This window comes from Anastrepha ludens, chromosome 6, assembly GCF_028408465.1.
Source record: "Anastrepha ludens isolate Willacy chromosome 6, idAnaLude1.1, whole genome shotgun sequence".
Classification (NCBI taxonomy): domain Eukaryota; kingdom Metazoa; phylum Arthropoda; class Insecta; order Diptera; family Tephritidae; genus Anastrepha; species Anastrepha ludens.
The window spans coordinates 77,689,066-77,704,032 of NC_071502.1; the positions used below are offsets into that span (position 1 = coordinate 77,689,066).

The following is a 14,967-nucleotide window of genomic DNA, read 5'->3' on the forward strand; positions in this document are numbered from 1 at the left end:
AGGGATCAAAATAAAAAACTTTGCCGAAGGAACCATACCTCTAAAACGAATTCTGATGTCCCCCAATTTGGGTCGAACTTTTTAGTTTCTTTTCTCATGTAAAGGCCAAAAATGGTGATATTTTGAAATGATTGTATGGGGAACCCCCCAGGGGAGTTCAAGGGGGTGTGCCACTGGAATGGGTGGATCGGCCGTCCAAAGTTTGTGGGGGTCGATCATACATTTGGCCTCGGTTGGAGCACTCTAAATGGGTCAAAGTGGGATTTTCCGTTCGACCCAAATTGAGGGAGATCAGAATTCGTTTTTAATACTGTATCAAGGTTTCTCATTATAAAAAAATTAAATGAAACTAAATAGTTATGGGAGGGTTCATTTGATTATAGCAGGGATTAATCGAACTTAAGGATGCTTTTTCTAATCGTTGTTAATCACTTTTAGCATTAAAATTCTTTTTTCCTATCAGTGTCTGCAATCATAATTTTATGAAAATTCTAGAATATTTACCGGAAGTTATTTAATTTGATTTCTAAACTAGCTGAAAAAATATTATAGTTATTTGGTTTGTAGGAAAATTGCTAAGTAGCAGTCTCAATAAAAGATTAATAGATAATAATAATATTTTCCACGGATGCGCTGAGACCGTACCTATGCATGAATATAATGGAAATTATACAATGTGGAAAGTCAGATTAATACTCGTTGCTTGATCTTTGAAAAATTGATCTTTTGGTTGAAAATTTGTATTAGTTTTCCTCCCAAAGAATATTACATCTTTTGGTCAACTGTTGAAGTTCAGTGGCTCTATTTTACTAATGGGTTTTTATACTTTCGAGAAGCTCCTCTTATTTTCTCATCACTAAAGTTTTTCATTTGGTTTCTTCGAAGCCAATGTCTACATTGAACTTATTGCTCTTGCAATTGTCAAGGAAGATCTTTGTATTGCAGTATTCCTGTGGGTTATTGATCCATTGTTTATTAGCACTGGCGTACACCATACAAACGAAGATAATTGATTACAGATATGTACGAGTACATACACCATAAATTGTTCTTCTAAAACAAACTGAACCAGTTTATCGAATATATAAATACAAGCGCAAAAATATATATGCATACGTCCAGCAACTGCAATGCGTGCAAAATTGGCGCAGTGGCGTCACACTTTCACTTAATTTTTTTAGTTTCTGGGCGCGAATCATAGACTCATTCAAGCGTACCTTCCAAGCCCACGGAGAAACAGACTTACAAGTATTATATTACTTCTCAGTACATAAATACATTACTTGACCATTAGCAAATCTGCTTGTATGCTAGTATATTTTTTATGTATGCTAGATATTATTTAGACGGTTTGTTGGCCTGTCCAACAGCTCGTCTAGTTTTTGTTCGTCTGGCGCGCAATGCACTTTTTACTTGCTGTCTGCCTGCTGGCTAATATTGTACATTGCTTCTCCGCCCACCTGCTGCAATTTGATGAAGTTGGTGCCGTTGGATGGACGCATTCACTTTGGCCAGATTAGTTTTGGTAAAGCGTATCAAGAAAGTAGAGGTACATACACGTGCGTATATATGTGTTTGGATGCATTCATCTATTGCAAAACGAGAGTTAGAGTATTTTTATAATCACATGTACCAAATATTCACGTAATTTCACAGCACATTGCACATTTGGAAAATATATTACTTCATTGAATTTTGCTTTAGCGAGTTTCTTAAAAATTGTTTAATATAATTAAATTAATAATAATTGAAGGAGTGAAGGAATTAAAGCAAAAAAATTTTAAATTTTCAGATGAAAATGTTATAATTGTATGAAAGAAATACGTCTAAGCTGCAGCAATTTGCTGAATTGTATTAACACTTCAGAGAGACTCCAAAAGCGGTTAGTATAGTAGAAATACAACTACAAACCATTCGTTTTAAAGCAAATATTTTCCAATAGTATTCATGAGGCAGCCTGGAAAAGTGTCTGCATATTAGGTTCATTAGAAAAGGAATTTTCTATTAGAGGTCTTCGGCACCTCAAAATTCCTTCTTCTGATAAATTCACATAAGTGATATCAAGTCAAAAGGAGATTGTGAAGGTAGGAGTAACAGCGTCTTTACCTATTCGCAGAGGTATTCATCATCAACTTCGTTGGCCATTAGCGAGAAACTAACCACGACTTCTTCCCTAAGTTGTTCACTGCGACTACCACATTGTAGAATTGTTGTTGTTCAAGGGCTTAATATATAATACATTTATTTGTCAATTTAGTAGGTATATAATTATGGCCGCCGTAGCCGAATGGGTTGGTGCGTGATTACCATTCGGAATTCACAAAGAGAACGTGGGTTCGAATCTCGATGAAAACACCAAAATTAAGAAAAACATTTTTCTAATAACCTCCGAGTGTATTTCTGCCATAAAAAAAAATCCTCATAAAAATATCTGCCGTTCGGAGTCGGTTTGGAACTGTAGGTCCGTCCATTTGTGGAACAACATCAAGACGCACACCCCAAATACGAGGAGGAGCTCGGCCAAACACCCAAAAAGGGTGAACGCGCCAATTATATATAATATATATATGCATATATTTCAGCAAGACGGCAGGTTCGAGTTGGAAGCTACCCAAAGTTCATGGCGCATTTAGTTGCCGCTGTAGTGGCATTGTTTGAGTCTGTCGAGGAAAAAGATTTCGACATATCTTGCGCACAAAGATAGAGGATCAATTTGGAAGCTGCAATTGTTTCTGAAGTTTAAGCTTGCGAAAGTGCCGCATGCTTCTGCAAAACTGCACGACATTTCAGTCGTGTAAAAAGAAATCAGGGCTGCTCAGTCTGATCAAGTCCAGAACTACCGTAATATTGGTGGGCATTTCCAAAACCAAGGCTCTGGATATGGGTCGATTGGAACATTTGCCCGAAACACCACATTCAGACGCGATCTCGCTGACTTATACATATGTATCAATCTTCCGTACGCACACTTTAATATTTTGGCGCGCCTGATTCGCACATCGCCTGGACAGACCCCTGATCTGAGGGGATTTCCCCTTATACCGCAAATAACATTCTAATCACCAGGTTCCACTTTTGTTGTGGAATCGATTACAGCTTGCTCACCTCTTTGGCCCCAGGTTTGTCCTCGAAAAGGGAAAACGTTTTCCTTCGCTATGATTGAGGTCTCCTCCTCCTATTTTTCCACATCTCGGATACAATGACAGAACCGGTAACTTGTCTGAGAAAATAGCTAATCCTGCTTTCCGAAGGCAGGTATGTAGCAAACCTGCTTTCGAGATAGTCAACTTTTCTCATGACGTTCTGTCTACCCCTAGAATCATTGGTTGTGTCATCACCAGCTTGTCTTGAAGTATGGTTAGTGTTGATACTCGAGGGACCGGTATAGTGTGTCACCTGGTTAGAGTCTCGTTTGCCCCACGCTGATTGGTTGAATTTTATGATCATGTCCATAATGGTTTGCCTTATTAGACCTAGCAAACGCGGCTGATCTGAATGAAATATAGGGAAGCGGGGGGGTCGGCTATAGCAGTATATCATTCTACCTCCCCAGACGCGCTGCATTAGGAGATCACCAATCGAATGCAGCTAGATATCCATGATTACAAACCAACCAATAGGTGTGCTGCATACAGGCTACGCTTGATAAAAAGGCCAAGGTTATGTTTACTTTAAGTCGATTGCAGTTTAATGACCTAGGCCAGCCATTAATACAAAAAAGTTTGGTGTCTTCAAGTCGCGTGCTCTTGGAGTCCAATTCACGTCAACTCCGCGAGAGATAATCATATCCTCAAACCGCTAATTATAGAGTTTTTGCATTCATATTTGGCAGGTACTATCAAAACAAAAGACTGCCTACATCGATTCGTCTGTATTGGAAAACCCTATACATGCATTTCTTTATTCACACAAAGTAAACAAGCAAAATACTTGAGTTTGGCATATAACTGTATATGTACCATGCCATGGATGTAAATTTCAGGCGAATATGAAAATAAGTCTGTAATATATTTGCGACGTGACTTTAATGGCAAGTATTTAGGGGTTCTTCTTTATGTTGTGCTTCAAAAGTTATGTCGTTATGAATAAAATACATACATAAAGCATTTATTTAAACAGACGTACATATATGTTTGTAAATAAGCGAAATAAACTTGGTATGCTTTTTGGCATTGAATTGTTGATTGAATTTAATTTGTTCACACTATCGAAGGTTTTACCGAAAATATTGTACAAAAAGAATCATTAAGTACACAGATTGAAGCAGTTAAGAAGGCTTTGGCGTAATATACTATTTACATGCATACCTACATACATGCGTATGTGCACCTGTTACGTTATTACAGGCGCATCCGAGACATTTTTTTCTTAATAAATTATAAAATAATATAATTTTTAAGATAAGTGGATCAGAACGAAATTTGTAAATGCAGTGAAAAAAAAGTAAATGGATATCGAGATTTCGTTTTGTTGCAGTGATTTTGTTTATATTTTTTCAATACATAATAAGGTTTCGGAAAAACTAAACTGACAAAATTATTGGAAATAATCACATTTTATACTTAATGCTCTTAAGTTGTCTGGCCATTGTACCACGTACGGTTTCCTTACATACGGAAGACGCTGCGCATTAAGAGAGCTGCACTTGAGATTCTCCAAATTTCTGGTTCGAACTTTGCATGCCATAATCTGAAACTTCGACATAATTTGTTTGTGGTCGCGAAGTTGTAAACCTGACAGGGTTGGGAATTTATGGACTACCACTGTCCACTATATCTTCTGAAGAGGTAGTAATAGGTAATAAAACTTAAAATATTATGCCGTAACCATTTTTAAGCCGAGTTGAACTGAATTTGTATTGGAATAAAACATGCTTGCAAAAAACAAAAAGCATTTGAGGAGCCACTATTTTGATGGAGCTAATGGCTCGACATCATTCTGCAGGGATACCAAATTGAGACAAAGTGACGGGTATAAAATTTCCTGTTTTGCTATCAAAAGAGAGTATGCCGATCTTGAGTTTCCTGGCCGGCTTCTTTTCAACCACAATGGAATTTTTGGGTTGTTGTGCTTTGTCAAATTTGTTTGTACTTGCAATACTGAATTAGAGAAAGCCTTAATGATGCTAAGATATCAGAGGGAAGAAGAAAACTCAGATTGTACTGAGTTAGAGCGAAACCTACCACCCGTTTAAGAGTATTCCTTGTGATAATCAATTAAGAAAGTCAGAACACTGATAACAAAGGCAGATTGCCAAGCCGTCGCATCTACTGCGTACGGCATAAATATAAGAATATAAGTCAGCTAAGTGTAGGCCCTAACACCGCGCCGACTAACAGTTTTAGACAAAGAACCAAAAGCCTTCATCTGAATCTGGCTTCGGGATAACCTGAGCACTTTAGGTTCATTGGGGAAATCATTTTTTTTTTGTTTAAATTGAGTTTTTTCTGCATCAATATTTTCTGTATTCTCAAAGAGATTGTCCGGCAACTGAAAGTACTAAAAATCTTTATTTATATACACATATATATATATAATTGGCGCGTACACCCTTTTTGGGTGTTTGGCCGAGCTCCCCCTTGTATTTGTGGTGTGCGTCTTGATGTTGTTCCACAAATGGAGGGACCTACAGCTCCAAACCGACTCCGAACGGCAGATATTTTTATGAGGATCTTTTTCATGGGAGAAATACACTCGGAGGTTTGCCATTGCCTGCCGAGTGGCGACCTCTATTAGAAAAATGTTTTTCTTAATTTTGGTGTTTTCATCGAGATTCGAACCAATGTTCTCTCTGTGAATTCAGAATGGTAGTCACGCACCAACCCATTCGCCTACGGCGGCCGCCGTATTAATGGGATCACTGAAATTTGGCGAATTCTTTGTATGGATTGCACAGCATCAGAAAATAGGGAACAACCACATACCAGGAGATTTCTGGAAGACAAGTAAGGAAAAATATTTCAGCAGCTATTATTTTCTTCTTGAAAACTGTGACTTTTTTATCATGCGAGTCGCCTTAATATAATTTAAAAGGCACTTATTAATATTTTATTGCCGCGAATAATTCCTTTTAAGATAGAAATAGAAATCTTAATCCACAATATTTCTGTCCAGAACAATTTTAGCGCAGAAAGTGAAAATCTTGGAACGCTTAATAGGCTTTGTGGAGGCAGACTGCGATAAACGATGAGCCAACTAGCTCACTCAAAATATATGCATGCTTACTTGACAATTCGTTTGAATTTCAGTCCAAACGACTTTTCTGCTGCAGGCGTAAAGCGAAAGCGTTTGCATCCAGACATAGTACCAACACAGCGAACTCAAAAGTTGAAAATCAGTAAGAAGTGTAATAGATAATTGAGCGGAGTTGGGTAAAGCTATCTGTATATTGCTACATATTTATAGTGTTGAAAAATTATTATTGGTCGATCTCAGTATTGCATACCTCATAGGCCTTTTGTTATTTAAACAATACCCATGGTGTATGAAAACATTTAGCGCTTCTAAATAACTGTACATGAAGATTTATGCTAAACTCCCTTCACTTTAGGACTCAAGATGCAAGAAACCTTTTCCTCTGGTCACGGGCCCAATTCATTTCCTGAGCCCACATCCAAACTTTATATTCAAATAAAGACTTCAAAAAGCAAGCTGAAATACAAACGGAGTAAAAAAGGTTTATTTGCAAACATTTGTTTCGTAAATAGTATTAAGTTCTATAGACGTCAAGACAACAAAGAACTTCTGAAAAAGATGCAAGACTTAAGAGAACTAGAAAACAATTTAAGGTTGATCTTCACTCGAGGCCGAATAACAGTGAAGACATAAGTTCTCCTATCGCCCTAATTGCAGGACCTAGGGCATACAGGCATCTCTTAAAAAAAGACTTTCCACTGTCCTCCCTCTCGAAGCTTAACGACTGGGTCTGAACAGTGCCGCTTGAAGACAGTTGTCTTCAGAGATTGGATGACCATGAATAGGTCAAAAGCGGGGAAAGTTGATCAAACCAAAGGCACAATGTTTAAATGGTATAAAACTTTCGGAAAGTGTATTTTTAGAAATTAACGTAAACACGATTAGCAGCTTAAAAATGTCTGTGATGTAAGGGCTTTCCAATAACAGGTGTTACAGGAGAATGGATTGCGCTATCGAGAGATGATTAACGATTTTTTATGGCCGGAATTGGATGGTATTGATCTGGACAACGTTTATTTTCAACAAGAAGACGCTACGTGCCACACAAGCAACGAAACCATTGATATTTTACGGGAAAAGTTTCCGGACGGTGTTATCTCTTGAAGAGGTGATCACAATTGTCCACTGAGATCTTGTGATTTAACACCTTGCGACTTTTTCTTTGAAGCCACATGAAACAGAAGGTCTACGCCAAAAGCTCAAAGATGGGATTCGTGAGGCTATCGAGGACATAGGGCAGCTACTTAGCAATTCGATTATGGAAAATTTCAGGAAAAGGATGTCGTCCTGTAAGAGTGGTCGTGGTGATCATTTGCCTGATGTTATTTTCCACTATTAACGGCATGCCTTCCTCTTTATAACTAAATAAACATAAGATCATTTATATTTAAAAATATCATTTTTCTTTGAATATCAAAATAACACTCTTATTAGATAACCCTATACTATTGGAGAAAAGCAGCAATAGGTATCACAATTGACATATCGCACCCTAAATACAAAAGGGGCACAACTCAAAATTTTCCACACTCGAGCTTGACTTGTTTACAGTAGCACAGAAAACAAACTATGTGACATATCACGCTGAAATTTGCCATGTAAGCTTATAACAGTCCTACCAAAAAACAAAAAATTTATTTTTGCCATATGTCATCCGCGGACCGTTTTATTGACAACGTCTCGCTCATATTTGAGCACAAGGTACATTTTGAGTTGTGACCCTTTTGTATTTAGGGTGCGATATGTAGATGCAAAAAGGTTGTTGTTCAAAAGCAAGATTCATTTTCGAATCAAACATTTTAACAAAGTTTTGAAGCAAAAGCAAACCAAAACAAAACTTAAAAAATAACTACGTAAGCTAGTGATTTTTACTTCAAACGTGATTTTTGTATCATTTTACATCAAAGTGAATCTATTAAATGTGGTATCGGTAAATCAGCTGACTTATTTTGTTCTTTCGCCGTGTCCATGTGGCTGTCAGTCCAGAATGAAACAAGGCGAATTCATTTTTTCTTACTTCTACTTTGCCAATACTTTGCTTTGACAATCAAACGTACAAAACATTGTTATTGGTCTAGTGCCACCACCTTTAATGAATGCGCCTTGTTTTACATGATTCAATTATTAAAAGGTTTCATTTAAAAAGGTAAAGAAAGTATAAAAAAATTAATCATTTTTGAAAGCAAAAAAAATAATTTTTTACTTAAATGGAAATAAATTGCAAGCGATTTAAAATATTTAAATATAAATAACATATTATATTCTATGGGCAACGTAAACATATTTGGCACATATGTATAAATATTTATTTGTATATATAAATATTTGGTACAAAAGAAGTTATTAGCAGAAATTCCCAAGTGTTATACTGCAACAAAAATTAATTAATTTAGTTCAAGAATTATATTTTGTGAATTAATTTTTAAAATTAAAACCGATCGCAAAGCTGCGAAGTTTCGCTAATATGAAACTATTATGGGTCTTAATGACCTCAGCAAAATAGGGAAGAAATGAATTCATCATACATTTTATTGGCCAAAAAGAAACTTTGAACATACTTACACCTTACTTTACTACGCTTTTCCTATGTAGGCTTGGAGTTTCGATTATTATCATATTTAGAGAGCGTTTTCAATATTTTTTTTTTTCCAGCACCGTAGGCCTAAGTAGCTAGTGTGCTCTATCAATTAGTGTTATATTTCATATTGCTCTAATAAATAATAATAATACTATTTTTTTTATTTGTGTAATTTTTTAATTAATTGATGCATCGATCGCGTCAGGAATATCCAATTATTCTGCCTACTGCAACTCTTTCGAAATGCTAGCTCTTGACATGAATTCCTTCATGATCCCCACCTCATCCGTTTACACGTTGTCATGAGTGACAAACCACAAGGTGTTGCGGTCTGTGATCAATTGCATGTTGCTTAATGCATCATTCTTGGTAAATTAGGTATTTTTAAAGTAACTTGGTAAGTACTTCCGCAACCTATATTTGAAATGCATCGGTCTCGGATGGTCTAAAAGTCCCTTTGGGCGCGCATTGCCCCAATGACTCAACGATGCCCGTAATTAAGCAGTATGTTGTTGCTCTTAAGCACACCATTTTGAAAATTAAATATTTTTCTACAACTATTTTTGTTTCCCTTTTCTCAAGATTTCTGGAGCTAGGAACTCAGTGTCTTGCTAAGGGAGCCAATTCGTCAAGAGGGAACGAGAAAGCTGGTTACTGAACGAACTTTTTATTTATTATTGAATCATTATCACTGATTGAAATATCATATAAAATTCTTAGGCACGTTTACCTTTTGCTTTTCATAAGGAAGTAAACTACCAACACATACGAATTGTCAAAAAGGCATGTTGTCAAGGGCAGGCTCACTGTGAGTTTATTCTCTCACAAAAACGAAAGTTCGTAAAAAACTCGAAAGCTTATAAAAAATCAACGATATTTTTGGCGTACTTCAACCTTGCACTTTATTCTACCAAAATACAATGCGAAGTTTTATATAGCCGAAATTTTTCTATAATTTTTGATTAAAAAGCGTTACATTTTGAAGAATATTTGTTGCATTTTTACATATCTACGAAAAGTTTGAACTCGGATTTATATATTCGGTATTCGTAGGAGAATGAAAAAAAAAACTATTAAAAATAAATACAAAAACAAGAAAATTTTCAAAACTTGTTCCTAAGTTCTAGTGCTATAATTATTTCGCCAGTGTATATCAAACCTAACGTTTCATATCATATCCTTATGTTTTTATATGTCTGGTATTTCCTTTAGAGAGCTATGGACCATTCCACATAAATCAATGAGGTGATTCTTTTTCGATCATGTTGTTAATCGTGTCATTCGCATTGTTTTGATTGCATACGAGTATACGCTCCTCAGAGACCATAAATAGAATTTGAAAACGCAAAAAAAAAAACCGAGGCATTTCCACAAGTATTACGTCTGAGTCGCACACACCTATAAAACTATGAAGCAACAAGTAAAAACAATAAGTGAGTAAGTGTTTATTATCAGACGAGTTTATGTGGCACCAAAATAGCAAATAACGAAAAATAACAGGTTGGGCGACTGTCTAAGTCGTAGCCGTTACGACGCAACATCCGGCAAATCAATGCGGCCCGTTAAGAGTTAGTGCGAGTATAGCCATCTTCGACAACTGGTTATGCCTACGACGGAAGTTTTGTAGCGTCAATGCATGCACTTTCGTGTTTGATACTCTTCGCCGCAAAGAGGAATGAATTCAAATCCATATTAAGCAGGCGGAAGGCTCTTTTTTTGCATAACTGTGATTTCTGTTTTGATGCAAAAAGGCTAAATATTGTTAAATGAGCTCAACACGTGAACGAAGTGGCGGCAACAAGGCTTGTGGCAGAGTACAACAAGCAATCGTCGTGAAGAAGAACGTCAAAATTTTTCATGCCTACAAGTTTACAGTTATACAGGCCAACAATTCCAAGCCCGTTATTGCTGATAATTGCCGCAACTTGGCTCGAATGCAACATTTTATGAAACCATTTTTCTTTGAACCGCCAGCTATTTTGTTTCCTTTGGAAAATGCAGCCATTAGGCAATTACGCTTTAAAAAAGTGGTGCTGAGTGAGCACATGGCAAACTTGAACTTGATTTATAAAATGAAAAGATTAGTTTACTTGCATTTCCGGCAATATATGTATGTATATCTACATATACATACGTACATATACTTATATGCATGCACATGAATAGTATTGTAGAAAAATGTATCTGATGATTTTGACTTGCCCAGCAGGAAGATAATAAGGGTATGGCGGATTTATTGTACGTAATCGTCCCTGTGTGCTTTGGATTTGGTCTACAAATAGAGCGCCCAATAGTTTTATGCCTTCGAACGACAGTTGGGTTAAAAAAAGTAGATGATTTGTCAAATGACGCCACTTTTTAAAAACACTTTTTCTACTATTTCGATATTTTCTGTCAACAATCGAACTCAGGTCGATATATCGCAAGCAAACATAGTCAGCTACGACTGGCGCAAACTCAGAGGACACGTCTCATTTTCTTAAAATCTTGACTGCCATTGAGCTTAAACATCCGCAAAAACTAATTAGCCGTACACATGAACAATATTGGAAAATATTGTAATCTTATTTGCGTTTCTTGGGAAATGAAGCTCCCAATAGATCTGAAATACGGAAGTTTGTGTAACACATTTATGAAACTGGTGCGGAGGTGGCAGCTTACACGGCAGGGAGTTGTACAGTATCACGAGTGCGGCGATAATTATAAAAATTCAACATTCACTACTCCCAAAAGTTTATTTGTAATAAGTTTAATAAAATTGATTGTATAGGGTGCATAAGGTATTTGAGGACAACTTGGAAGTACAAATAATTAGCTTTTATTTCGAACAAAATCTATTGGAACTTCACAAATTTTTATTAACTTATTATATATCTATAAAATCATTCAATAAAATTTCCATGACCTGCAATAAACTCATCGAGCCAGGTCCGGCAACAATTGCATGCTCGAATCAAATGCTTTTTATTCATATTCACCATAACGGTATTAATTGCAGCTTTCAAGGAAGAAATGGTGTTATGAGAATGCTTATTGGTTTCACGTTCAACTGCACCCCACTCGTAGTAATTCAGGGGATTAAAGTCTTGGGAGTTAGGCGTTCGTAAGTTCGGAGTTATGTGGTCATGGGAATTTTTAGCCGCCCAATCTTGCATCTCCATCGTTATGTATGCCGGAGCAGTCTTGCTGAAAGATGTATCGGCTGTCACCGCGTACAATATCAATTCAGGCTTTCTCTAGAACCTCGATATATTCATCAGAATTATACGAAACCCTTGAGTAAATAAGTATGACGTCAGACTAAAACTATAACATCTCAGACGCCTCAGGGCGTTTAATTTTGTTTAGAAGACGTTTACTATAGATTGGATAACTCGCTGTTTTTGTGTACGCTACGACATAAATAGTCTTCTGCGCATAACGTAATATTTATTTCGGAGATCGAAGATGATTTTGAAGGGTCCTCGTCAATGAATAAATTCTCCAGATCTGACAGGGTTAGAGCGTTCCAGATGCCTTCATTTGACGGCGAATCTTATGAACGAAGTTGTAAATCTCCATACCTTATCTGAAAAAGAGCGAAAAAAAGATAATGATTTCGCGAAGTTATAGCCACATATATGCACCCTGCATTTCATTATACCGCTGATACACCGTTGGAGTACCGTTATTTTAAGAACATCTGCTTTTTCCCACGTGTGCTGCTTTTCATTTAAACTTTCGGGCGCATTCAAAGATTATTATATAAAATTATAAAAAAATGTATTATATGAAATTATATTTTGAATACTTTGTGTACTAACTGCAAATAAATGTGTATTAACCACACAGACAAGATGGAATTCTGAACGGTATGGTAAATGGACAGCGATTAATATCCAATTTAAAAAAGTAGGTAGAAGAAATCACGGCGAAGTTAACTACCACCTCAGTTTATGCGGCGAATGCGAAAGGTGAACCTATCAAATTGCATTTACGGAGATACTGAACACGATGATGTGGAGCACACCTTCTTCAAATGTGAGAGGTGGAACATAAAGGGAACAACTCTGCAACGAGCTATTGGTGTATTCACACCTGAAGAAATAATCGAGGAAATGATGATAGGCGAAGAAAAGTGGAATGCCGTCGCAAATTTCGTTGAGGATTATCCGAAAAAGGAGATGTGAAATGGAAACTTATTCTGGAAAAATCTGATGTATTTTGAATCACTGTGCATTGTATGCGATAGATAAGACGAACGATTCCATGTCTATTGATCCAAGTATCATGCACATTGGTGTCAATAAAATAAATAAATAAATGAAAAAAAAGATTTATGATTCTGAGTTTTATTCAATTTGAACACTTTGGTATAGAGTTTTTTTAAATGAAATATCTGTCATTCTTTCTAATATTTTCTTAACGTTTTTTTTTATAATATTTTATGTTAAAACCTGTACGTCTACTTTTTAAAAACACTTTTTTATTTTTTTCATTAAAGTGCCGCAACAAAAGGACCTTCAAGTATATTTATACTGATATACATATATTTTCTTTAGCCAGCCGATAAATACACTGTTTCTCATAAAAGCAAAGCTCAAGTGTAGATGTACTAGGTCCCTACATTATGTTTTTATACTAAGTTTTTTTAATAATACCTATGTCTTGTTATGCAGTGCTATAGCTATAGAATACAATTTTAATCAGATTTTTTCACTCAATTATAACAACAAATACTTAGCGCTGGCAATGAGTTTGCAACTCGCACGGATGAAGACAAAATAGCATTAACTTTTGTAGTATACTCACTGTTGCCTTGTTAACATTGCTCTTTGTTAATATTGAATTAATTTTGTTGTTACATTTGTTCCAATTGTTCCAATTGTAAGAGACTTTTTCATCGCCTCTGCCAACTTCTTAATATCGTGGGATCTGTGTCACCAAAAGTATTTGCTCCGCCTAAAATACAGAAAAAAAAAAACAAAATATTGTGCGCACTAAGGTGTTCCTTTTCGTGATATTATTGAATTTTTAGACCAGAGTAAACTATTGAAACACTTTGAAAACTAAATTTGTAAAATAAATGTTTACTTAGAGTATTACTTTTTCATTTTTTAATAAAGTATTTAAACCTTGTGATTTTCAATGAACGAAACATAACAGTGTTCCACATGATGGAAATAATAATGAGATTGCGCCTATCGTGGTACCGTTGCCTTGCGCTCAGCGAATTCAACAATGAGTTACATCGTTTTAGCACCAGCATGGAGAGATTACCATTTTCGTAACTTGATTTAGCATTTTTTTTGTTATTTAGTCTCGGAGTTTTAGTTCGTTCTTCTTAACATTTTTCTAGCCTGTTCTAATTAAAAGTAATGTTTATAATTTTGTAAAATATACTTCTTTTTTTAATTAGTTCAATAATTCACTCAGTTTTATTTAGTTTAATTTTATTTAATACCTTATAACATTGCCCGCGAATGCAGTTGCTGTTGGTGTTCTTCTGCATTCAGCAGTCAAATCTCTCTCTCGCTACTGCAGTGTTGCCTAGCTTTGGATATAAAAACGCACTAAAATGCCCATTTAAAGAAAATAAAATACCAATATTTTATTGGATTACTTAAAGAACTTTGTAAGCGTTACAAATTGTTTTTAAAATGTGCGTTTTTTTATACACATGTGTTATGGTTATGTACAATTTAATTTATTAGTTTTTTTTTGGTTAAGCGAAATTCTTTTGTTAAGGGAATGACTTTTTTGCTATATTTGAGGTTATGTACTCTTTTTATAAAACTGTCGTTATCTTTTCTTTTGTATTTTCCGCAATTTTTTTGCTTTTTTTACTATGAATACACCTCTTAATGCCCTATGTCCCATTAAGAATTGATGACCGGAAGAAACGATTACACCTCTATGGTTTTAATTCGCTTTCAGTAAGTTCAAACGCTTTTTAAAGTGTGTAAAAAGGTTTTCAATCTTAAGAAGTTTGGAGAGAAGAAGACTTAATATTCTTGCATAACCTTAAACGGAGCCAAAAATTAAATTTGCACTTTTAAATTATCAAATTTTATAAGTATCAACAAATTTTCATTAGCACTAAAATCTTCTCAGAGTGACCTGTTTTAACATTATTTTGATTAATGATATAGTTTTTTTTTTACTTGCAGTTTCGGTAGCTTTGAATTAAAAAAAAGAAACAAACACGAAGCTTA

The 14,967-nt window shown here is 35.5% G+C and overlaps 1 protein-coding gene across 2 annotated transcripts in view; it reads right to left on the reverse strand.

The window, feature by feature from the left end:
- The window catches only part of LOC128867782 (uncharacterized), a 57,071-nt gene that overhangs the window by 38,126 nt on the left and 3,978 nt on the right, over positions 1-14,967 (reverse strand). The window contains exon 2 of one of the 2 annotated variants that reach the window (XM_054109276.1): positions 13,565-13,714. The exons of the other annotated variant lie outside the window; for it this stretch is intronic. The gene's annotated coding sequence lies outside the window, so the exon portion shown is untranslated. The remainder of the gene's footprint in view (positions 1-13,564; positions 13,715-14,967) is intronic. 2 annotated transcript variants of the gene reach the window in all.